Source organism: Nicotiana sylvestris, chromosome 7 (assembly GCF_000393655.2).
Source record: "Nicotiana sylvestris chromosome 7, ASM39365v2, whole genome shotgun sequence".
Classification (NCBI taxonomy): domain Eukaryota; kingdom Viridiplantae; phylum Streptophyta; class Magnoliopsida; order Solanales; family Solanaceae; genus Nicotiana; species Nicotiana sylvestris.
In genome coordinates, this window is record NC_091063.1 from 142,844,723 (window position 1) to 142,860,201 (window position 15,479).

The window sequence follows — 15,479 nt, forward strand, 5'->3', positions numbered from 1 at the left end:
CTGCTAATAACTCCAACAGCTTGTGAAATGTCAGGCCTTGTGCAAACCATTGCATACATCAAGCTACCAACAGCATTTGCGTATGGTACCTTTGACATATACTCTCGTTCAGCTTCATCCATTGGCGACATAATAGTACTTAGCTTAAAATGGGAAGCAAGTGGAGTACTAACTGGCTTAGTCTTGTCATCTATGCCAAAACGTTGAAGTACTCTCTTCAAATATTCCTTTTGAGATAAACAGAGTTTCTTTGAACGTCTATCTCTAATTATCTCCATGCCAAGAATTTTCTTTGCCTCACCCAAATCCTTCATCTCGAACTCCTTCTTCAGTTGAATCTTCAACTTATCAATTTCTTCCGAATTCTTGGAAGCTATCAACATATCATCAACATATAGGAGAAGATATACAAAGGAACCATCTTTAAGCTTGTGCAAATACACACAATGATCGTATTTGCTTCTCTTGTACCCTTGCCGTAACATAAACTCGTCAAATCGCTTGTACCATTGTCTAGAAGATTGTTTCAATCCGTACAACGATTTTTCAAGTTTGCACACCATATTTTCTTTTCCAACAACTTTGAATCCTTCTGGCTGAGTCATGTAGATTTCCTCCTCCAAGTTTCCATGTAAAAACGCAGTTTTTACATCCATCTGAACTAGTTCCAAATCCAATTGTGCTACCAAAGCCAACATAATTCTAATGGAGGAATGTTTTACAACTGGAGAAAACACTTCATTGTAATCAATTCCCTCCTTTTGAGCATATCCTTTGGCCACCAATCTTGCTTTGTAGCGAACATCTACTTGGTTAGGAAATCCTTCCTTCTTTGCAAATACCCATTTGCACCCAATTGCCTTCTTTCCCTTCGGGAGATTGGCCAATCTCCATGTATTATTCTGATGAAGGGACTGTATTTCATCATTCATGGCAATCCTCCACTTATCTTCTTTTGAACTTTGGACAGCGTCTTTATAAGTGGTAGGAACATCATCAGCTACAATTGAGGTTGCACAAGCAACCGTCTCTATGAGACGAACAGGTTTCGTTATTGTTCTTTTTGGCCTGCTGGTTGCTATTGATTCAAGTTGTTGTTGAGGTTCCTGAGTTGGAATCTCCTCTACTGGCTCTCCTTCCAGAGGGTAATCTTCATTTGTTTCCTCCTCTGCTTCTTGTGTAGGAAAAATAAATTTTCCCTCAAACTCCACCTGCTTAGAAGCACCTTTATTTTGTTTGGTGTCTTCTGTTACCTTATTTACCATAGCAGATTCATCAAAGGTAACATCTCTGCTGAATATTACTTTCTTTGTCATAGGACACCATAAGCGATATCCTTTGACTCCAGAAGTAATTCCCATAAAAATAGCCTTCTTTGCCCTTGGATCCAATTTTGACTCCGTCACATGATAATATGCAGTTGAGCCAAACACGTGCAAAGAGTTATAATCTACAGCAGGTTTTCCATACCATTTTTCAAATGGTGTCTTGCCATCAATAGCAGCAGATGGTAGACGATTAATGAGGTGGCATGCATATGTAATTGCCTCAGCCCAAAATTCTTTGCCCAAGCCAGCATTGGACAACATACACCGTACCTTCTCCAGCAAGGTCCGGTTCATACGTTCTGCCACTCCATTCTGTTGTGGTGTATGTCTAACAGTGAAGTGTCGGACGATGCCATCATTTTCACAGACCTTATTGAAATGATCATTTTTGTATTCACCTCCATTGTCTGTGCGAATACACTTGATTCTCCTGCCTGTCTGATTCTCCACCATCGTCTTCCATTTGAGAAAAATTCCCAACACTTCATCTTTGCTCTTCATTGTATACACCCATACTCTTCGGGAAAAATCATCAACAAAGGTTACAAAATAGTGCTTCCCACCCAATGAAGGTGTTTTGGAAGGACCCCAAACATCAGAGTGTACATAATCCAAAATGCCTTTAGTATTATGGATCGCTGTACCAAATTTAACCCTTGTCTGTTTCCCTTTAACACAATGCTCACAAAACTCCAAGTTGCAAGCCTTTACTCCTTTTAACAATCCTTGATCTGATAGAGTTTTCAAGGATTTTCCTCCAGCATGTCCCAAGCGCATGTGCCATAGCTTGGTTGCTTCTGCCTCTTTGTCGTCACTGGATGTCACTGTCGCTGTCCCAATAACTGTACTGCCACGATAGCGGTACATATTATTATTCTTCCGATTAGCCTTCATTACCACTAGTGCACCGGAGCATACTCTCATCACTCCATTTTCTGCAATGATTTTGAACCCTTTTGATTCCAGGGCTCCCACAGAGATGAGATTCTTCTTCAAATCCGGTACATATCGAACATCTGTTAATGTTCTGATCATTCCATCATGGTTCCTTAATCGTATTGAACCAATGCCATATGAGGTAAGAGGGCTGTTATCCGCTGTGTGGATGACTCCATATTCTCCTTCTTGAAATTCCACAAACCAGTCCCTGTTGGGACACATATGATGGCTACAAGCCGAGTCCATCAACCATATGTCTGATGATGTTAATGACTCTGTTGTAACTAATGAGAAGTCTGAATCATCACAATCAGCTACATTTGAATCCATAATGGCCTTTCCATTGTTATGTTTGGCCTTATTCTTCAACTTCGGACAGTCTTTCTTCCAGTGCCCCTTTTCTCGACAAAAGGCACATTCATCTTTGCTGGGTCTGGATCTTGACTTGGATCTTCCCTTCTTTGTCCTCGTTTGATTTTGAGGACGACCCCTCACAAATAGTGCTTCTCCTTCTCCGCCCTTCTGTTTTTCTCGCTTTCTTTGTTCATAGCTGTACAAAGCCGAACAAACTTCTCTGAGAGAAACTTCGTCATTTCCATGGAGTAGAGTAGTTTCAAGGTGCTCGTACTCATCAGGAAGTGACGCCAACAACATCAAGGCCAAGTCACCATCATCATAAGTTGTATCCATATTTTGCAAATCTGTGACCAACTTATTGAAACTGGTGATATGTTCATTCATCGTGGTACCAGGAACATAGGTGAAGTGAAACAGTCTCTTCTTCATGTACAATTTATTTTGACTGTTTTTCTTCAAAAATTTATCCTCCAGTGCTTTCCATAATTTACTTGCAGAAGTTTCCTTTGTGTATGGATATTTCTGCTCTCTAGCAAGGTAGGATCGAATGGTACCGCAAGCAACACGGTTGATAATTCTCCAATCTTCTTCTCCAATAACATCTGGTTTCTTTTCTTCAATGGCCAGATCTAGCCCTTGTTGAAAAAGGACATCTAGAACCTCGCCTTGCCACATCCCAAAATGTCCGGACCCGTCAAAAATTTCTACCGCAAATTTCGCATTTGACACAATTCTTGTCATAAGCGAAGATGCCAATGATGACGTATTGTTGACACTTGATGTAGATTCTTCTTGTTTATTGTCTCCCATATTTGACACAAATATTATTTAATAGCTGACGACACAAATCAAGATTATTTCCTTTCTGATGTAGAAGATCAGACTAAGCTGCAACTACAGAGCATACTCAGACAGAACCTTGACTCAGTTACCAAGATAAATCTTTTCTGATGTGGAAGATCAGACTATGCTGCAACCACAGAGCATACTTAGACAGTACCTTGGCTCTGATACCAATTGTTGCGGAAGCCAAATGTATATAGTGTGAATAAGTCACAACTACTATACCAAAAATTATGACAACCACCAAATAATAAATAAGACAATAAAGCAATAATAAAGGGAACACCAGAATTTACGAGGTTCGGCTAATTTTGCCTACTCCTCGGACACAACCAATATTTTATTTCACTCCAAAAATACAAGTGAAATAATACTAAAGAGAGAAGATACAAATGTCTTAAACAGATGAGAAGACAAATGAGAGGTGTGTTTCAATCCTAAACATTAGGCCTTCTTTTATAGGGGAAAAATCCCCCCAAACTTAACTCTCAACCAATGTGGGACTTTGGCATTTTGCCAAACTTCAACAATAAGGACCCATTTCTTCAGTTTTATATGTATGTAGAGAAAAATCATCTGTAGAATGGTATAATGGCAAATTAAGAACAACTTTTCTTTTTTCTTCTATTTTATCAGGATTTTGACAACAGTATGATCAGTCACTTTGTTCTATTTTGAGAATGATTTGGCAACGATACAATGTCATTTCACCATGGAAGATTCTTTTAGTCTATTACTTTCCTCTCTTTCTGAGATGTTGACGACAATTCTCCGAGCATCCAATCCCCTTCCGGTCCACTTCTCAAACCACATTTAGAACTCGAAAAGGGGGAATACTAGCTAGAAATTGCTCAAATTTCCATCATACAAATTGATGAGGATTGCATGTAACAATTAAATCAAATGGTGCTGTGATAAATGTAAGTTGTTCTCTCCATCAGTAGTCGTTTTTCAAATTTTTACTACTTAGCTTTGCTTGCATGTTAATTCCTTTTATTCGTTATATCTTGTTGAGCAGTGCGTAGCATCTATTTGCACTGTGAAGCCGAGGAAACATCTTTGCTCGAAATGAAATTTAAGGTTAGCTATAAAAAGAGTTACTAATATGTTGCAACTACAGAAATCTTTATACATTATGACAAAAACTTACTATAAATAGAATTTAATAATTTGCTCTAGGAAGTAGTTAGCAAAATGTAATATTGATAAACTAGTCATCTTTACACTGCACAGATAATTGCAATTCATGTATTCTTGTCATATACCTCACTCTTCGTCTTACTTGATGAATTTTAGTTCATGTATTGCTTGAACCTTCATCTCAATAGAAATTCATGTATTCTTGTTCTTTCCGTTTTTCAGTGAGTTTAGCAAGGATGAGGTGGTTTAGAGTAATGCACAAGTCCACTATTGAATGTGAAGCTCTAACAGAATTCAAAGGTATATGCGACACAAAGTTTGCCTCCTATCTAAAAAAATAGAAAAGTTTGCTTCCCTATATGATTATCAGATATCAGCTTAGCAATTATTTTAATCAGAATTTGTAGCAATATGTAAGCTATTACTACTGTTAGCTCCGTTGGTGAATGGAAAGTTGTGCTGACATTCTCTATTCAGCAAAGTGTAAGCGAAGAAAAGTACTGCTCTTTTATGTGAAATTTCATAGTAGTACTTCTCTTTGACATTCTTAGAAAATATTGTGCATAATTTTGTATCAATTATATCACCTAGTGCTCTTGAGTACCAATTTTTCAGTTTTGTATGTATGTTGAGAAAAATCATCTGTAGAATGGTTTGACGGCAAATTAAGAACTACTTTGCTTTTTTCTTCTATTTTATCAGGATTTTGACAACAGCATGATCAGTCAGTTTGCTCTATTTTGAGAGTGATTTGGGAACGATACAATGTCATTTTCTGTTGGAAGGCTTTTTCAGCTTTTAGCTGAAGTTTACAATTGATGGTCATATACCGCTCAAATTGCGTCTTGAAATTGAGTAAATGGAGGAGTGGCCAGTGATTGCTCAATCCCCCCACTGTATTATCAAGGTAAATAAGTGATTCTCCAAAAATGGTGCCTATTAATTTTCAAGGCTTCTCTTGGCTTGTTTATTAATTGCTGTCTTTTCTAATATTCCAGACCGCTATGCATCATTTATTTCCGTTGCAAAAATTATTAGTCCCTTCATTCCCATATTTATACTCTCCCGTCACTTCCTGTATAACATGAATGGTTGTTTTGACAGGCATCGGTAACAGGATTTATCAGCTCTTTGATTGGTGAAAAAACTGAAACGATATAAGGCTTACATCTTCTAAGGTAATATTGCTTTTTCTTCAAAATTTATTTCCCATTCTATACTTTTGTGTAAAATCATTCAAGCCGTGTATGGTCTCAAATCTCCATGCTGGAACAAAATGCTGATACTTGAAGCGAACTTCTTTTCGTTTGCAGAAGGAGGTTGATTAGAATGATGTGATGCCTGAAGTTTCAGCTAAAACCACGTCTAGAATTTGACAAGGGGGATTACTGGACTAAAACTGCTCATATTTCCACCATAAGAGTCGATGGGAAATAGCGAAGGTGCTCTAACTGATCTAAGGTAATTCTGTTTTTTCTTTCCTTTGTTTGTTGATTCTTTCCCTTTGTGAAATATTGTTGAGCAGTGTGTAGCGTCTATTGCCACTATGAAGCCGAGGAAGTATCTTCATATCAGGATGAAAGATGACAAAAAAAAAAGGTAATATGTTACAACTACAGAAATTTTTATTCATTGTAAGAAAAGAAAAGACATAGTATCGGCTGAAATTGAAAATTTTATCTAGGAAGTTCATAGCAAAATGTAATTTTAACAAACAATTTTACCATTAGCATACGACATATGTAGGTCTTTTGAAATATGAGTATTTTGCCTCTAACATAATATCTCCTATACTTCTACTTCATTGATTGATGGTCACCTCATCTAGTATGGTGACTGAAGTTCTGTCCTCTTATTAACATAATCTATTTTTTCGGTTAACTTGCCTGCGATATCCTTTCCGTGGAAAATAAGAAGCAAAGGTTCTAATACAACTGGTCAAATATATGCAGAAGATAAAAGGTCCAGATAAAGGCAACCTCACTTTTCAGTAAGGTAGCCAAACCTTGAAAAGAGTTACATCAAGCTTGAGTTTTAAAGAGATTGGATATGATACTCAATGTCTGCTTCCGTTATTTAAGCACATGTTATATCAGATTGATTTCAAGTTGATACGACTGCATTTGATAGCACATACTAAGATTTTATCATGTTAGCACAATAGTTAAAACAACAGTTTTTGTTTTGAATATTCAGAGGTTTGGACTGAAGATATAAATATTACGTTATATCATGCACATATATGTCAGCCAGATGTGCATAGTCATTTTGAAATATGAGTCAATCTTACTTGACAGTTTTTTCGTCTAAGTATTGCTTGAAGTTTCACCTCAACAGAAATTCATGTTATTTTTTGTTGTTTCTCTTTTTACAGTGAGTTGAGGAAGGAGGTGGTGGTTATGGAGTAAAGCAAATTTTATCTTTGACCTTTGATGTTTCTACTGGCAGTTCAAAGGAATACGAGACAGAAAGTTTGTATTCCATAATTTAACTTCTAAAAGCATCAGCACAATATTAGTGCTATTTTGTATGATTATCTGATCTCAACTTAACGATCGTTTTTCTTTCTTTGTCAGGATTTTGGTGACAATTAGCTATTCTAGCTCATTGCCAGTTGGTGACAAGAAAGTTGTGTCGAAATTCTTTATTAAATTTGGCAAAACTCCTTCTTTTTCATCCGCCAGAACCTATGCAACAACTCCATCAATCTCTTGAAAACTCTAGGCATAGCAAAAAATGATATTTTTGTGTATGCACTATGTTGGTTGTTCACTGCTCAAACCACATTTCAAAATTATGAATCTGGAAGATTGGCCAATAATTGCTCAAATTCCGATTCTATGGGTAGATACTGCTTATATATATATATATATATATATATATATATATATATATAGTATGCAAGTGTTGCGGAAGCCAAATGTATAGAGTGTGAATAAGTCACAACTACTATACCAAAAATTATGACAACCACCAAATAATAAATAAGACAATAAAGCAATAATAAAGGGAACACCAGAATTTACGAGGTTCGGCTAATTTTGCCTACTCCTCGGACACAACCAAATATTTTATTCCACTCCAAAATACAAGTGAAATAATACTAAAGAGAGAAGATACAAATGCCTTAAACAGATGAGAAGGCAAATGAGAGGTGTGTCTCAATCCTAAACATTAGGCCTTCTTTTATAGGGGAAAAATCCCCTCCAAACTTAACTCCCAACCAATGTGGGACTTTGGCATTTTGCCAAACTTCAACAAATCTCCACCTTGGCAAAATTCCACATTTTCAATTCTCTCTCAATAACAAATTTTGGTTGTGTCTTCATCTTCAATCTTCAGTGTTCAACAATGTTGATCAAATCCAAACAATGTTGAAACTTGACCGCAGTCACCACCTTTGTCAGCATATCAGCAGGATTCTCTGTAGTATGAATTTTCTTCACCGTGACTCCACCTTCTTCTATGATTTCTCGTACGAAATGATACCGAACATCAATGTGCTTCGTCCTTGCATGATAAACTTGGTTCTTCGCTAATTGAATAGCACTTTGACTATCACAAAAAATTGTGATACCTTTTTGTTCAACACCAAGCTCCTTTAGCAATCCTTGAAGCCAAATTGCCTCTTTCACAGCATCTGTAATAGCCATGTACTCTGCCTCTGTTGTAGACAAAGCAACTGTTGACTGCAAAGTAGACTTCCAACTAACTGGTGCCTTTGCAAAAGTAAACACATAACCAGTAGTTGATCTTCGTTTGTCCATATCACCCGCAAAATCTGAGTCACAATATCCAACTACAGACTGATTGTCTTCCTGCTCAAAAACTAACCCGACATCTACAGTATTATGAATATACCGTAGAATCCACTTCACAGCTTGCCAATGCTCCTTCCCTGGATTGTGCATATATCTGCTAATAACTCCAACAGCTTGTGAAATGTCAGGCCTTGTGCAAACCATTGCATACATCAAGCTACCAACAACATTTGCGTATGGTACCTTTGACATATACTCTCGTTCAGCTTCATCCATTGGCGACATAGTAGTACTTAGCTTAAAATGGGAAGCAAGTGGAGTACTAACTGGCTTAGTCTTGTCATCTATGCCAAAACGTTGAAGTACTCTCTTCAAATATTCCTTTTGAGATAAACAGAGTTTCTTTGAACGTCTATCTCTAATTATCTCCATGCCAAGAATTTTCTTTGCCTCACCCAAATCCTTCATCTCGAACTCCTTCTTCAGTTGAATCTTCAACTTATCAATTTCTTCCGAATTCTTGGAAGCTATCAACATATCATCAACATATAGGAGAAGATATACAAAGGAACCATCTTTAAGCTTGTGCAAATACACACAATGATCGTATTTGCTTCTCTTGTACCCTTGCCGCAACATAAACTCGTCAAATCGCTTGTACCATTGTCTAGAAGATTGTTTCAATCCGTACAACGATTTTTCAAGTTTGCACACCATATTTTCTTTTCCAGCAACTTTGAATCCTTCTGGCTGAGTCATGTAGATTTCCTCCTCCAAGTTTCCATGTAAAAACGCAGTTTTTACATCCATCTGAACTAGTTCCAAATCCAATTGTGCTACCAAAGCCAACATAATTCTAATGGAGGAATGTTTTACAACTGGAGAAAACACTTCATTGTAATCAATTCCCTCCTTTTGAGCATATCCTTTGGCCACCAATCTTGCTTTGTAGCGAACATCTACTTGGTTAGGAAATCCTTCCTTCTTTGCAAATACCCATTTGCACCCAATTGCTTTCTTTCCCTTCGGGAGATTGGCCAATCTCCATGTATGATTCTGATGAAGGGACTGTATCTCATCATTCATGGCAATCCTCCACTTATCTTCTTCTGAACTTTGAACAGCGTCTTTATAAGTAGTAGGAACATCATCAGCTACAATTGAGGTTGCACAAGCAACCGTCTCTATGAGACGAACATGTTTCGTTATTGTTCTTTTTGGCCTGCTGGTTGCTATTGATTCAAGTTGTTGTTGAGATTCCTGAGTTGGAATCTCCTCTACTGGCTCTCCTTCCAGAGGGTAATCTTCATTTGTTTCCTCCTCTGCTTCTTGTGTAGGAAAAATAAATTTTCCCTCAAACTCCACCTGCTTAGAAGCACCTTCATTTTGTTTGGTATCTTCTGTTACCTTATTTACCATAGCAAATTCATCAAAGGTAACATCTCTGCTGAATATTACTTTCTTTGTCATAGGGCACCATAAGCGATATCCTTTGACTCCAGAAGTAATTCCCATAAAAATAGCCTTCTTTGCCCTTGGATCCAATTTTGACTCCGTCACATGATAATATGCAGTTGAGCCAAACACGTGCAAAGAGTTATAATCTACAGCAGGTTTTCCGTACCATTTTTCAAATGGTGTTTTGCCATCAATAGCAGCAGATGGTAGACGATTAATGAGGTGACATGCATATGTAATTGCCTCAGCCCAAAATTCTTTGCCCAAGCCAGCATTGGACAACATACACCGTACCTTCTCCAGCAAGGTCCGGTTCATACGTTCTGCCACTCCATTCTGTTGTGGTGTATGTCTAACAGTGAAGTGTCGGACGATGCCATCATTTTCACAGACCTTATTGAAATGATCATTTTTGTATTCACCTCCATTGTCTGTGCGAATACACTTGATCCTCCTGCCTGTTTGATTCTCCACCATCGTCTTCCATTTGAGAAAAATTCCCAGCACTTCATCTTTGTTTTTCATTGTATACACCCACACTCTTCGAGAAAAATCATCAACAAAGGTTACAAAATAGTGTTTCCCACCCAATGAAGGTGTTTTGGAAGGACCCCAAACATCAGAGTGTACATAATCCAAAATGCCTTTAGTATTATGGATCGCTGTACCAAATTTAACCCTTGTCTGTTTCCCTTTGACACAATGCTCACAAAACTCCAAGTTGCAAGCCTTTACTCCTTTTAACAATCCTTGATCTGATAGAGTTTTCAAGGATTTTCCTCCAGCATGTCCCAAGCGCATGTGCCATAGCTTGGTTGCTTCTGCCTCTTTGTCGTCACTGGATGTCACTGTCGCTGTCCCAATAACTGTACTGCCACGATAGCGGTACATATTATTATTCTTCCGATTAGCCTTCATTACCACTAGTGCACCGGAGCATACTCTCATCACTCCATTTTCTGCAATGATTTTGAACCCTTTTGATTCTAGGGCTCCCACAGAGATGAGATTCTTCTTCAAATCCGGTACATATCGAACATCTATCAATGTTCTGATCATTCCATCATGGTTCCTTAATCGTATTGAACCAATGCCATATGAGGTAAGAGGGCTGTTATCCGCTGTGTGGATGACTCCATATTCTCCTTCTTGAAATTCCATGAACCAGTCCCTGTTGGGACACATATGATAGCTACAAGCCGAGTCCATCAACCATATGTCTGATGATGTTGATGACTCTGTTGTAACTAATGAGAAGTCTGAATCATCACAATCAGCTACATTTGAATCCATAATGGCCTTTCCATTGTTATGTTTGGCCTTATTCTTCAACTTCGGACAGTCTTTCTTCCAGTGCCCTTTTTCTCGACAAAAGGCACATTCATCTTTGCTGGGTCTGGATCTTGACTTGGATCTTCCCTTCTTTGTCCTCGTTTGATTTTGAGGACGACCCCTCACAAATAGTGCTTCTCCTTCTCCGCCCTTCTGTTTTTCTCGCTTTCTTTGTTCATAGCTGTACAAAGCCGAACAAACTTCTCTGAGAGAAACTTCGTCATTTCCATGGAGTAGAGTAGTTTCAAGGTGCTCGTACTCATCAGGAAGTGACGCCAACAACATCAAGGCCAAGTCACCATCATCATAAGTTGTATCCATATTTTGCAAATCTGTAACCAACTTATTGAAACTGGTGATATGTTCATTCATCGTGGTACCAGGAACATAGGTGAAGTGAAACAGTCTCTTCTTCATGTACAATTTATTTTGACTATTTTTCTTCAAAAATTTATCCTCCAGTGCTTTCCATAATTTACTTGCAGAAGTTTCCTTTGTGTATGGATATTTCTGCTCTCTAGCAAGGTAGGATCGAATGGTACCGCAAGCAACACGGTTGATAATTCTCCAATCTTCTTCTCCAATAACATCTGGTTTCTTTTCTTCAATGGCCAGATCTAGCCCTTGTTGAAAAAGGACATCTAGAACCTCGCCTTGCCACATCCCAAAATGTCCGGACCCGTCAAATATTTCGACCGCAAATTTCGCATTTGACACAATTCTTGTCATAAGCGAAGATGCCAATGATGACGTATTGTTGACACTTGATGTAGATTCTTCTTGTTTATTGTCTCCCATCTTTGACACAAATATTATTTAATAGCTGACGACACAAATCAAGATTATTTCCTTTCTGGTGTGGAAGATCAGACTAAGCTGCAACCACAGAGCATACTCAGACAGAACCTTGACTCAGTTACCAAGATAAATCTTTTCTGATGTGGAAGATCAGACTATGCTGCAACCACAGAGCATACTTAGACAGTACCTTGGCTCTGATACCAATTGTTGCGGAAGCCAAATGTATAGAGTGTGAATAAGTCACAACTACTATACCAAAAATTATGACAACCACCAAATAATAAATAAGACAATAAAGCAATAATAAAGGGAACACCAGAATTTACGAGGTTCGGCTAATTTTGCCTACTCCTCGGACACAACCAAATATTTTATTCCACTCCAAAATACAAGTGAAATAATACTAAAGAGAGAAGATACAAATGCCTTAAACAGATGAGAAGGCAAATGAGAGGTGTGTCTCAATCCTAAACATTAGGCCTTCTTTTATAGGGGAAAAATCCCCTCCAAACTTAACTCCCAACCAATGTGGGACTTTGGCATTTTGCCAAACTTCAACAGCAAGATCATTCGTGGTATTATCAAGGTAAGTGATTCTCCAAATAAATATTTTATTTTTTTAAAAAAAACTTCTTTTGCTTTTTCATTAAATTATTTTTTTAAAATCATTTAGACTGTTGTGCATAATTTATTTATGTCGTGAAAGTTATTCGTCCCTTTGTTTCCCTGTTTCTGATCTCCAATTCTCCAGTACAACATGAATGGTTATCTCCTACACTTCTACCTCTTTTTTCTGTTATGCTTTCAATTTCAGTTTTGGACATGAAAAAAACATACTATTTCTTATTCACACCAAGTTAAACGAATATAAGCTCTCTCCTCATAATTTAATACTTCTAGGTAGAATGAGAATCTTAGGCATGCTGACATTTAGCTTAATATTTTTTCATTTGGATTTTGGCATCGATCTGAAGATTGTCTGATCAGACGTTGTTGCTTAACATGGGAAGGAAAAGCTGGGCAGAGAGTTGTCAAGGTTCTGTCTTAATTATGTGAAATGCCCCTCTAAACGTCATGGACACATGGTGAACGCGTGTTTGTGCAGTTCAGTAATTACATTGAAAATATATTGAACAAAAACAAATATAAATTTTTAAAAATCTAGCATTTATTTCCTTGAGTATAGCTCTTCCAATAGAAAGGTGTTCAATACTTTGTTTGTTTATGCAAATATAAAACCAAGAGTTGAAACCAAAAACCTGGCCAACCTGTACTTCTTTGTAATTGTTGTAGTCAATGCACACTTGGTGAATTGGCCAAATCTGGTGCATATCCTTGTTGGGAAGCGTATCAAGCTAATAGAAAGAAAAGAATATTTAAGAGAGAAAAACAATAAATTGCACAAGACAAGTTTTACGTGGTTCGGCAATTTTTGCCTACTCCACGGTCACACAAAGAATAGCTCTTTATTAATTGAAGAGAGAAAGAAGAAGTTTTGGGATGATCTACAAATGAAAATGTAGACCCCTATTTATAGGCATTTGAATGCCCTGCCGAGGTAAGCGCTTACATCATAAGAATGCCGAGGTAAGCGCTTACATCACAAGAATGTCGATGTAAGCGCTTACATCATATTTTCATCTCTTTTTAATTTTTCTTTCTTTTGTTTTGTCTACTTTCACATACAACAATAGGTTTGGTCCTATCAATCTCCCCCTCAAACCTATGTTACAACAAGAAAAAAATAAAAAATATTTGTTATTCTCTGGTGGCGCCTTCACGCTATCAGTCTTGAAGGCTAACTGAGGCAGTGCACAGTCTCAGTTTGTCAACACCGACAACTTTGGTCAACATGTCTGACGGGTTCTTTGATCCTGGTATCTTCTGTAGGGAAAAAGTTCCTTCATTTATCAACTCTCGGATATGATGATACCTCAACTGGATATGCTTCGATCTTGCATGAAACACTGGATTCTTGGCAAGATGAATTGCACTCTGGCTATCGCGGAAAAGTTCACAATTGTCCTGCTCTTTACCTAGCTCTTTAAGAAAATTCTTGAGCCAAATCATCTCTTTTCCAGCTTCTGAGATTGCCATGTACTCTGCTTCAGTGGTAGATAGAGCAACACTTTTCTGAAGTTTGGACATCCAACTAACAGCAGTACCACCCAAGGTGAACACGTAGCCCGTGGTACTTTTTCGACTATCCAAATTGCCGCCTAAATTTGCATCAGCAAAACCTTGTAAGATAATATTGCTCTTTTTAAAACAAAGTGTCATACCTGAGGTGCCTTTGAGATATCGCAATATCCATTTTACACCTTCCCAATGCTCCTTTCCTGGATCTGACATGTATCTACTGACAACTCCAACAGCATGGGCTATGTCAGGTCTAGTGCAAACCATAACATACATCAAACTTCCTACTGCTGAAGCATACAAAACTTTGGACATGTACTTCCTTTCTTCGTATGTCTTAGGTGATTGGTCCTTTGACAGATTTAGATGGCTTCCGAGTGGAGTGCTTCTGGTCTTTGCATCATGAAGACTGAACCTGCTTAGTACCTTTTGTATGTACTTTTCTTGAGACAATTTTAAGGTTCCTTCCGACCTGTTTCTGCTAATCCTCATCCCAAGCATTTGCTTAGATGGTCCTAAGTCTTTCATTTCAAACTCCTCTGCCAGTTGTTGCTTAAACAAATTGATCTCATTTATGTTAGATCCTGCAATTAGCATATCATCAACGTACAACAGTAAAATAATATAGGATTCATCAAGATTTTTGATATAACAGCAATGGTCCATCTCACATCGTGTGAAACCATTTTTATGCATGAATCCATTAAATTTCTTGTACCATTGTCGGGGAGCTTGTTTCAAACCATACAAACTCTTCTTCAACTTACACACAAGGTTTTCTTTACCAGAAACTTGAAAATCTTCAGGTTGCTTCATGTAGATGTCTTCTTCAAGGTCACCATGCAAGAAAGCAGTTTTAACATCTAGCTGCTCCAAATGCAAATTTTCTGCAGCTACGATACTTAGTACCAACCTGATAGTAGTTAATTTGACTACAGGAGAGAAGATCTCGGTGTAGTCAATTCCTTCCTTCTGCTGAAAGCCTTTTACTACTAATTGTGCTTTGTATCTCTTCTTACCATCATGCTCTTCCTTGACTCTGTACACCCACTTGTTCTGCAATGCCTTCTTTCCTTTTGGTAACTCCGTAAGTATCCATGTTTTATTCTTTTGAAGAGAATTCATCTCTTCTTTCATGGCTAGCTTCCACTTATCAGAGTCTATCACCTGCATTGCTTCAACAAAATGCTCTGGTTCTCTAGCATCAGTAAGAAGTAAATAGTGAAGAGAGAGAGTTAACCTATCTGGAGCATTCGTGACTCTTTTAGATCTCCTCAATGTAGGTTCATGAGTAACAGAATTCGAATTTGATTCAGGTCCTGATTCCAGATTTGGTTCTGCATTTGATTCTATCTCTCGGTTTCGGTTCTGGTTCTGATCC

At 37.8% G+C, this 15,479-nt stretch overlaps 1 long non-coding RNA gene across 1 annotated transcript; it reads right to left on the bottom strand.

Annotated features, from left to right (window-relative positions):
• Positions 1-5,345: 5,345 nt before the first annotated feature.
• On the bottom strand, positions 5,346-13,553 carry LOC138874194 (uncharacterized). The gene is made up of 2 exons (XR_011401235.1): positions 13,228-13,553; positions 5,346-6,171 (listed from the first exon to the last, which is right to left on the bottom strand). It is a non-coding gene; the product is annotated as an uncharacterized lncRNA (long non-coding RNA).
• Between the last annotated feature and the right edge of the window lie 1,926 nt (positions 13,554-15,479).